An 11537-nucleotide genomic window follows, 5' to 3' on the forward strand; every position below is an offset into this window, starting at 1 on the left:
ATTGGAGTGGAAACTAATAACTTATGAGACCGTAGATTTATCTTCACAGACTTTCTTCTTAATTGAAATCTCTGAATCTCCATGCATATGGATTTTTCCAATACTTAGATTAATTGATCTTGAACGTCCATTACTACAAATTAATTTATGGACAAATTGAGATTTTACTTGTTTAATATCAATTACTTTGGCATGCTTAATTATTAACCTCAATATTAAGATAATTAAAAATGCTAGGAATTCTGGTATTTTATAAATAAATTAAACATACATGTGATGTGTGATGTGTGGTGGTCAGTCAGTCTTTGTAAAATTGTTCTTTACTCTTTCATATAACCCACAATCCAGACCAGGTTCATTTTAGGGGAAACATATAAAGATACTTAACCGGGGAGAAATCAAATGATAATGAAAAGTCAGCTGTCACCCAGAGTTCCTCTGACCACTTCACTGGGGCTCTTCATCTTCATTCCTTATTACTTTTACTTTAGCTGCCCATCTGAAGTGTTTGGAGGAACTCTCGATGGCATCCGACCGACGCTTTTTCTTTTCGATCTTCTCCATCTTAACAGGTTATCATAACTTATCCATTACTTGTTCCTATTAGTTTCACTCTTCTGGATTTAATTCGATTTCTCATTTATGAACCACATTGTGTACCATTATTATTTTTCTTTAATCTCTTCGTCTTCCTTCTCTTTAGATGTTGTATTGTATACCCCTTTTTTTTAATTATCCAATTTATCAAGGACGTCAATGAGTTGATATTCAGCTTTTTATTTTTTTTATGCTCTAACGATAATCTGGAACACATAAGTCAGTTCTTCTTTTTAATTGATTTCTCAATGGCAAATACTTTCTTATTCCCATGTAATATTCCTGTCTAAATTGTATTTGATTAATATTTATTTTGTTTTTGGTTTCTTATAGAGTTGCGTAGTCTTCATCAAATTGTGATTTTTTTTTTTCTTTTTTAAAGTTCAGTCATAATTATAAACTATGATCCAAATTATTGCTACGTTTGGCATTTTTAGTTGCCAAGCAATTTGTGTTATAGAAAAAAATATGACTTTATCTTTGGTTTATTTGTTACGTCCTGGCATTTATGATCTTTGAAGATAGAAAATAACAAGTAATCTGAAGACACAAATTAACTATATCATCTTATTCAATTTATTAATTTATCAACCAATTCAAAATACATAAAATAAATGTATATGAGTTGGATTTTGTGGTCCAAAACCGAGAAAACTGAAGGATATTTTAGCTAGATAGATGCGTAGGGTGATTCTCAACTTCTTCATTATATATTTGCTAATCCAACTGAGGACGAGTACATTTGTTTTGTGGTCCATTAATGAGGTTCGGCAATAATGGGTGCATTTAACACTAGTGCAGGGAAAGCGAACCGAATAATATAGACGGGCTATGGCAAACTGGGAAGTGAGAGCCTGGTGGTGATGAGCAGGAATTAATTATTATGCTTGGATTTCTGGATCATATACAAATTAAGGTAAACTATTATGATTTAATAAATTCTTTAATAGTTAATTAATTAGAAGAAAGAGAAGATTTACATATTACTTGTTGATCAAGCCTTACATTAATATCTCCACATGAATAACTATTTTTTTTTCAAGTTGTATTAGTTACTGTGTTTTTTATTTACCTTTTTCGAACATAAGAGTTGTGAGTAGTAGTGACTTGAGAAGTAGGAAAGCTTCCTAATTTGATATGGAAACGCGTAGCATTAGATTTGGGAAATAACTTTTCATACATATATCCTTCCTCATCACTGATTGAATCATGCATATGATATGGTTATGTATAAATCTCCTCCTAATCAACCATGTTCCAATTGAAAACACAATTAATTTATCCCCCTTCACCTTCTCTTTTCTTTAAACGTCTGTCCAATTGATTCTTGAAGATTGAGGATGCCTTTTCTTGAGGGTTCCAACCGTTACACTATTTCGGCAGCAGCACTCTCTGCAGATTTATACCCAGATTGTGCTCAAGTCCAGATTGTGTTCAAGTCAAGGTTATGATGGGAGTGCAGTGTGAATTTATCGACCAGAACGGTAACGTAATCTATCTTGGCAGTGCCTCAATGCAAACACAAGAAGCATCATGCATTTTTCAGCTTCCTGAAATCCTTAAAAAAAACCATTTACTGTAGACAAACAACTCTCGGACGCACTAACATCTCTGCAAATATTCGATCAAGAATGTTGTGATAAGATAATTAGAGTGATATTCAATATCATTAACAGCCACTTGGGTACTGGGAATGGTTTTACAGTATGTACTTCTATAACCAAAGTTCAAAGGGTTTATGTAACGAAGTGCGATATCAATGGCTGAAGTTGAAAGCTGCGAGCGAGTGGTTCACGAAGGATCGATGACAAGCATTGTGGTGGAAAGAGAGCCAGTAGTATTGACCAGTTAGCCGCTTTGAGATGCCGTCTATTTATAAATCTTTGGTGGCTTAGTTTTCTTTTTTTGGGTTGAAAATTTTCTGTAGTATATAGCTAGGAGAGTGGAGTAAAGTTTATGATCTTGAAACAGGGATTGTCGGGTTTATGATGTTATGTACTCTTGTATATTGTGTTTATGAAATTATAATAAATTTATTTTATTCATGGATATAGGCGGATTCTGTTGAATCACGTAAATATTGTATCTTTTTGTATAGTATGATTTTAGTCTTATATTATTAATCTTAAATATTTTTTTTTATAGTGCGCATTCTGCTAACATTATCATCACACCCATCCACCCACCCAGAGGCAAGAGGTAAACAAAACCAAACTTATCATATAACAAAAAACAACTAAAAATGCCATATTGGATCTTTATATAATAGGAATATAGATTGATTTTAGACTAGATTTCTTGGGTAGTTTATTTTGATAGACTACTTATGAGTTATGACTCAAGTAAAAGGGGAATTTTATATTTTCCGTTGACAACACACATCACTACATGAATAACCGAAGATAATTCTAATCCTTACTTTCAAATCCCTTAAAATTAGGGTTTTCCTAATTTAAAAAAGATTTTTCTTAAAAAGTTAAAATTATATATTCCTCAATATGCACATTAAAGAAGGGGGGAGTAAGAGAGGAGTTGGTGCTTCGGTCTAGAGGCTAGCTAGGAAGCCGATTGTTGATCGATTCCGCATTAGCCATTAGTAACGTCATTGCAAGGATGAGTTTAGGGCTTTCTTTAACAGTTTGATTAAAGGCAATGAAATTTTCAACAGACCTGATCGATCGAGTTATCTGGAGTCTGTGGCAGCCTGTATTGCCTGAGGTATGAGGACGGTAAGGTATAGTCAGAGATGAAGATGAATTGAAGGGCTTGTTAGATAGCTTCATAGGGCTAGCTGGAAATACTGCTGCCAACCAGGATTCAAGGGTAAGTTAGACGCAAGAAAATCAGATTCCATAGTCAAGGCTGAGACAGACCAATTGTTTACTTCGCGATAGTCTTAGCTCGACATTGAATGCATATTAGAGTTTCCGATAGATGTTGATTAAATAACTGACATTGCTAAAATCATTATAGTGTTTTAAGTTTAATTTCACCCCTCTTCTCGACCGCTAAAATTTCCTTTCACTCTCGGTTTCTCTATCCAATTTAACATATTAATGCTCCATACATGTTTGCTTTGAGGCCATGAATCGAGTTCAAGAAGAGATCGGGCAAAATCTTCTTCCATTTTTTTTTTTTTTTATTAAATTGATCTTGTTGTATTATATGTATGTAACTTTTTTCTTCCACTGGTCTACGTCTTACTTGAAAGGTCTCATAAGTTTAGGTTATTTATTCAATTTAGACCCTAAATAAACCATAATATATAAAGACCAAAGGATTGAGACGCTAGTTTACTTAAAGATTATATCTTTATTCTTCAAGGATTAGGACAAAAACAGCGTATAAATATCATACAATATTAATTCAACAGCTGCCTTAAAACACAATTCTGCTTTCACAAACCAATTGCTGAAGGACTATCCATCACCCTTTTATCGGGTACACTATGATTGTTAATTAGAAAATGTAAGCTAAATCAGAGAATCTAACACCGTGATAAAACGAGCTGATCTATAATCAAATTGTGCGCATTAGAAAACATGGGTTTCAATGTAAAATTTAATTGATATTGAGTGATGACTCCAAAGAATTGTTGTTTATATCCTCGGATTTGAACAGAAGATAGAGAATCTTCAGTTAAGGTGCTATAAGAACTTAAGAAATATATAGATTAAGATCTTCTTTTAATTGAGTTTGATATTGTTATGTAAAGAACATTTAAGCCAAAGTTGGGATGGAGAATTAATCAATTATATCTTCTTTTTAAGAATATCTAAAGCACATGCGAACTTCAACCAAATAAGAAAGAAAGCAAACAAATTTACATAAAAAAACAAACCTGGGGCTATAGAGTATTGACAAAAGATTGTTCCTGCAGCCAAATTGGAGGCAAATCTCTTTCAACTAAAAATATTTCAGTAATTTCACAACCTTCTGAAGCAGAAAATTAAAAAAAGTTCCATTTGAAAATGTTCTTTCTAGCCCTAAATTCAGATTCAAATTTGATATCGCATCTTTCCGAAGGATAATTACAATTGTAATGTTCACTAGCTTTAATTTAAACTTCATGAAAACAATCTCTCAATTTAAGTTGCAAATGCATTAAAAATAATTATTAAAAAAAAAAAAAAAAAAAAAAAACCATCAAAACCAACAACAATATGATCAGGAAAAAAAATTAAAATACACTACAGAAAATTTTGTCTTGCAGCCAATTAACATGAAATTGCGTTGTGTGCCTATAAATATCATATCGATAATTCACTACCACTGGAAAAACTCTCTACGTCGGCACCATTAGCACCGATGCTAATACTGGTGTCGCTACAAAGCTGAAGTACTTCAAACTTACGTGTTGGACATCATCAGGTTGGTAGCTAGCTAATTAAAAAGTTTTCATATAATTTGTTGATGCATGATTTTGACACCAACGACTCGCACGTTCAAAGTATTAAACTGCTCTTAAAAATTACATATGAGTGATTATGATCAGATACAAAGACTGAATAATAAATTAGATATATAGTTTTTAAAATAGTTCGGATGTCTAAAGCGAATCCTACGTTCACGGTTTTTTTTATATATGAGAGATTACAAGAGGTTGCGTATAGCGAACAGTGAGCAGAGGTACAATAACTGAGTATTCAGAAGAATATTAAGTCAATTTCTTTCTCATGAGTTATCTTTGCTCTGAAAATAAAGATTACAATCAGAATGAGGGTTCGGGATCAGAATCTCGAAAATGAGAGGGGAGTCTTCTATTTATAGTAAAGGAATTCAAGGTGATGATTACAAATTTGCAAGTGGGTAGGTGCCGTGCAAGTCCTTCCTTACCTCCTATTGGCTGGTAACTTAGGAAATATTTTCAAATTATCTGGGGTTTGGACAGGTGACCCTCAATCACTCATAGACAAAACCTTGCCTCCCATTGACTGGTAACTTAGGAAATATTCTCAAATTACCTGGGGTTGGACAGGTGTGTGGCCCTTAATTACTCATAGACAAAACATGAATCTGCCAAGTTGGTGATAGCCATATTCTTTCTGTCATAGAGCGATGTGGCAACTCCTAGGCAGTGTAAAGCTTTCCTAAACTCTGATTGGTGCCTATTAATGTAAGCTAACGTCAGCCTTGATTTTTTAAACATAACATAATTTGACGTAGCTAATTAAAGTTTTCATATAATTTGATGAAGCACTTGAAATCTGTCAAGAACAATTAAAATATATTTATGAATAATCAATGTATAAGAGTATGAGAGTAACACGAATATGCTACCTTTCTAATTTCTAGGTTTTAGATTCATTAGCAAATGCAATTTGGGGATTTTCTTAAAACTAGTTAAACACATACAGTCATGTTTGCAGCAAAGAAGAGACTATACATGCCAATCTCATCAAAAACTCCAGAACTGATTTTCCTGCATGTAGAAGATAATTCAATTAAAATTAATAACCAATATATTATAACATAAATCCTGCAGGAATCTTCAAGTAATTAAAATATCAAATGAGTCCGGGAGTTCCCCCAAACACTTCAGTAGGCAAAACACCCATAAAGTTAGGAGTCCCCAATGAAGTGTTCAGGAGAACTCTAGGAGACACCTGATGGGCACTGAATGCATGCCTTCTTCATCACTTATTGCCTCTATTTATAGGTTGAGCTAGAAGAAGTGTGTTGCCTCTATTATTCCCAGTGAACTTGGACGCAACTCTGGTATAAATTGGAGCTAGGAAATGATCGATGGTAAGGCTAATGGCTATATTCATCTTTATCAACCCTCTCACTTTCAGCTTTTCTCCGAGATGAAAAGAAATCCTCACGAGATTCTACTATATATGCTCTTAACGTAACATCTGTGATGACAAAAGGCCACGTGAGCCTAGTTGAATTGAAGGTGCTATAAACTGGTCCACACTATCACTATATCGAATCTTAGCTCAGCTCATTTTAAATCAACCTAATTGAGTATATGTCTTTGCTTTAAGATTAATTCGGATTGATTAAGCTACATTAGCTATTATCCTCAAATTAATTTTACCTTAAGCTCTTGATTCCTCATACAAAGTTGAACAAAAAGGTAGACCTTAGAGATGAATAAGAACAAAAGGTGGCGGGAATTTTAGGACCTCTCAATCATATCATATCATTCTTGCCTTCATAATACTCACAATTCTGACCAGGTTCAACTCTGGCAACTTTGTGAATGCTATCTTCACACATCTCTACTGGGCCTCTCTCACCTTTAAGGCCTTTAATTTTGGACATACAAAATACTACGCGTGGCTGCTGTTTTTAGGTATGGTGAGTGCAGAAGAAGAACAGAAGGAGCTTCAGTTGTCCCCTGGAGTTCCCCTGACCGCTTCATGGGGGTTCTTTTAAGACCATTATCAAATGGAAACTGTACCCTTCTGAAGTGTTTGGGGGAACTCTGGATGGCACCTGGAACAACTGATTCATGATAACAGAGCTGAGATTGGTAGGTATAATTAAACACCTCTTGAGAAATATGTCAGTGAAGTTCATTAATATATTTTTCTTCTTTAGATTTTAAATATGGTATTTCTATACTAAGCCATTGTGACCTAATTAGGCTTTTAGAAGTTGAGGAATACAACTTTCTGATGATCAAATAACAAAATCTTCTTTTGTCGCACGTAATTCTTGATATAAAGTTCGCTGTAAGTTGCATTTCTACTGATTTAAAAGCAATGGTGAACTTTCCCATCTTGCGTCAGTTATATATCCTACAAATGTCTAAACTTTGATCTAACATATAGAAAATAATAAGCTAATAAAACAACTGCATCGCCTTCTTCCACTTGTTATTTCCGGAGTTTCATCATGTTTTTGTTATATTAAAGCCCTAAAAGCCACAGATGTTAATTAACAATCGGGTTTATAGATATTGCATATAATTAATACCTGATAGATTATCATTGATTAATTTGATACATCCATGTTTTAGAATAAGATTGATATGTTTGGTGTGTGATATTATATAGTATAAAGAATACTTTATTGTACTAAATAATATTATACAAATGTTTGGAGGAAGTTTTGCACTGTATTAATTAATGTAATGTACAATTCCTCAATGCATATCCATTGTATTATTCACTACAAGTGAAGAGGTGGGTTTAAAGGATTTACTTTGACAATTTTAACAAGTTAATTAATTATTTTGTAAGCAACTTATTTATAAATGCTTTTACTTTTGAGAGAGTAGTAGATTCAAGTTTAGATATCAGTTGCTCTAAGTTATTGATGAGCGAGATATCATCAATACCTCGATATTTTGAGTAGCTAATGTTTTAAAGTCTTTATTGAGATTATTATGATGTTCCCTTGAATTAATTTATGGGGTTGTGATTAAGAAACTTATGCATAGTTATTCTAGTAAACGATTTTAACTAAAATATTAGGATTTTGAAAAGAGTTAAACATTTTTAGTTAACAATCTTATACTGTCAAGGAGTTTATGATTTAAAAAAAATAAAAAAAATAATAAATAAATAAATTTAGTGGTCAAACCTTTGACTATTAACCCTATAAAATATAAATATAAAGCTTTAATTACAATTAACCCTAATTAATTCGAACATTTGATCCTTTTTTTTTTCACACAATGAACTCACTCTCTACCCTGTTCTTCTGCAATCAAAACTCTTCTAATCATCAGTTTCAAATGTGAAATCGTAATTAATTGGAAACTTAGGAGAACCCTAACATCTTAAGATAATCTTGCAAACCCTAAAATATTTAACCCAAGTCATAATCCCAGAATCGAGGCCTTAATAGTAGTTAGGCCAATGCTCTAGAAGAAGATGAATTTTATGTAAACAAAATTTTGAATAAAGCTGATCTTCATTCCTCAATCTGAAAAATAAGTGATACATTTTAATTATAGATTTATTCATAAAAAGCAATATTTTAATAAATAATATTTTTTGGAAAATTAAATATATTTAAGCTAAAACTTGGGTTTTTAATAGAATTTCTTTCATCTGATCATTAATGATAAAATACCCAATTTAAAACCTTTAAGTGTGCCTAATGTTAAAGTGTCTAATTCAAAGATATATATTCTAACCCTAATAAATCTATAGCATTTACATGTGTTTGTATTGCATTTATTAGCGAATAATTATTTATCACAATAAATACAATTTGCTACATTTAATTATTTCACCAATGATTTGTTTGAGGATTATATTTGTCAATATAAATACAATTTGTGACATTTATTTATGTCAGCAATGAATTTTTTGTTACTATTAGATGACATTTATTTCATACCTGTTAATTCCTCTTAACATTTTTCAGTTCTTCCTCCATGGCGCTCTTGTAACATATTTAAAGCCTCTGTGCGCGATGGTCATGGACCATAAATATCTGATCGATGCACACCATGGTAGAAGCTTTTCCATCTTTATCCATTACTTCATTGTGAATTTCCTTCTTTGATATGTCAGGTTGCTCAGCCACACGTTTATTTCGTTGTTGCTACAAATTATAAGCAATATAGTGATACTAGTTACAAAATATAATTACAGAATTATGTTATTTGAATTTGAAACTTATTACATAACAAATATCATATGAAATTAAATAATTTCAACATAGAAGCCACGAAAAATCAATTATTTAACTTGCTGAAATGCAAAAATCATAAAGCTTTGATGAGTAAATTTTGAATTTAAGAAATCTATAGTATTTATAGAGATATTAGTGTTATCAATTTCATATAGAATAAATAGTAAATACATTTTATCATATGATTCTTTTTTTTTTTTTTTTTAAGGGGGGGGGGGGGGGGGGGGGGGGGGGGGGGTGGGTCAATTTGAATAAATAAAAAAAGGTAATATATTTATAGTGACCCATAAAGAATTAAGCCCCCATTTGAATAAATAAGAAAAAAGCCTAACCAAATAAGAAAAGCCAACAGTAATCAACCTTGCAAATGAACTAAAACCTCAAGAGAGGCTACGCTAATTAAAAAAAGAGGCACTTTTTCGGAAAGCCACAGTTATATCTTTGTTGAAAAGAAGGAATACTATTAGGCTAGGGGAGGGGATATTTTAAAAAAAAAAAAAAAAAAAGAGTATTCCTTCAAAGCCGCCTATTCTAGGACTGCTAAAAGTAAAGCATACTATAGTCTTCTCTTCCTTAAGCCCATTAGCACATTCCCCATCAGGGCTATCTCTTTGTTTTTCCATAAAATAAGAGAAACCTACTATCAATCTGCCATAATCAAATCTGCTAGTCATATGTTACGCCTCATGCTTTCAATTAATCTAATTTGAGGCAATTGGTGGAAAGAGATATCTACAACAATAATATAATATATATATATTATATATATATATATATATATATATATATATATATTATTTATATATATATAATATGTGTATAAAGAGTATAGTATTCTTTCTTCCTTTACCCATTAGACATCCCCATCAGTGCTTATCTCTTTGTTTTTCACTCACATCAGGAGAAACCTATTATCAACTGCCATAATCAACTCCTTGTTAGTCATATATTAGCCTCATGCTTTTAATTCTAATTGAGGCAATTGGTGGAAAGATATATATACAACAATATATATATATATATATATATATATATATAATATATATATTATATATATATTATTATATATAATATCTTATATATATATTAAAATAAGCAATGTTCTGAAACCCGGACCGGACTTGCTGGTCCGACCGGGTTTCGGACATAACTCCGGTTCAACAAATAATAAAACCTGAGATTTAGCTATAGATCGCTTCGGACTGCCGTTGGACCAGTGTAACAATGTTAGACCGCTAGTCCAACCGGCCCTATGAAAAACTAGTCCACTAAAAAAGCCCTAAATCAAATCTAATTTCATTCTCCTTTCCTTTGTTCATTTGTGAATCTGCATTCTTCTTTCGTCTTCAAGCTTCATTATCATTGTTCATTTATCTTTAGTTCCTTGTTCATCTTCCAACTTCATTGTTTATTCATCTTCGATCTTCATGCTTCTCCCTTGCACCGGTAGATGCCACCTTCCTCTTCACCGTCTTCTCCTTACCAAACCCCACAATCACAACCTGGGAATCGGCCGCCAATCATCGTCCGTTCATCACAACGATTTCACGACTGTTTTTGCCCCGCGCGTGATTGCTGTCACCAACACCACCACCAACCACCTTTATTCTCTTGGTTTCATTCCTTAGACCTCACCGACGCCACCACCTACCACCAAAACCACTTGCTTTTTGTGGGTTTATCTTTACAAGTGATTTGATTCCCTGTATTGGCCTATTTGGGCAAAGTAAATTATGGGTTTTGTTTGGTTTGGTTTGTTGAGTTTGATTGCAGTTTCAACTTTTCATTGATTTTATTGGGGGTGATATTTGAAATATTGTACATACCTGTTGTATGGGACAAAATGATACTGGGTCTTGTCAAGCCCAATAACTAAATAGACAAGTCACGACCCAATGCCATAGCCTAATTCCGGTTAGGCATACGCTGAAATCCACCTTATAGATTGACCATCCAATGGGATGACCCATCTTGTAAGAAGATCCATTCTATGGGTCGACCCATTATATGAGTTGGATAACACCATGAGTTAGCTCTCTCCACGAGCTAGGCTACTCTACGAGTTGTATCACCCTATGATTAGGGCCATTCTACGAACAGGGCCAACTTATGCTTTGGACCACTCCATTAGTTAGACTTTTCTACAGGTTAAGCTAAATTAGGCTCCAGCCCATCAGCCCATATTTGTTGCAAAATAGAGCTTAGAGCCCTACCTACTTCCTAGTTCATCCAAGATTCATAATCTTACATGAACTAGTGTTTCTACTTCTACATGGATAAACATTACGAATTTCCTATTTACTGGAACTCCTAAACTAATAGAACTCAGAGTTTTACTAGGA

At 33.0% G+C, this 11537-nt stretch overlaps 1 long non-coding RNA gene across 1 annotated transcript; it reads left to right on the top strand.

The window, feature by feature from the left end:
• The first annotated feature begins 428 nt into the window (after positions 1 to 428).
• LOC116129416 lies at positions 429 to 2639 on the top strand. Its single transcript, XR_004127911.1, has 3 exons — positions 429 to 572; positions 1399 to 1513; positions 1931 to 2639. It is a non-coding gene; the product is annotated as an uncharacterized LOC116129416 (long non-coding RNA).
• Positions 2640 to 11537: the final 8898 nt, after the last annotated feature.

Source organism: Pistacia vera, unplaced genomic scaffold (assembly GCF_008641045.1).
Source record: "Pistacia vera cultivar Batoury unplaced genomic scaffold, PisVer_v2 Contig211, whole genome shotgun sequence".
Classification (NCBI taxonomy): domain Eukaryota; kingdom Viridiplantae; phylum Streptophyta; class Magnoliopsida; order Sapindales; family Anacardiaceae; genus Pistacia; species Pistacia vera.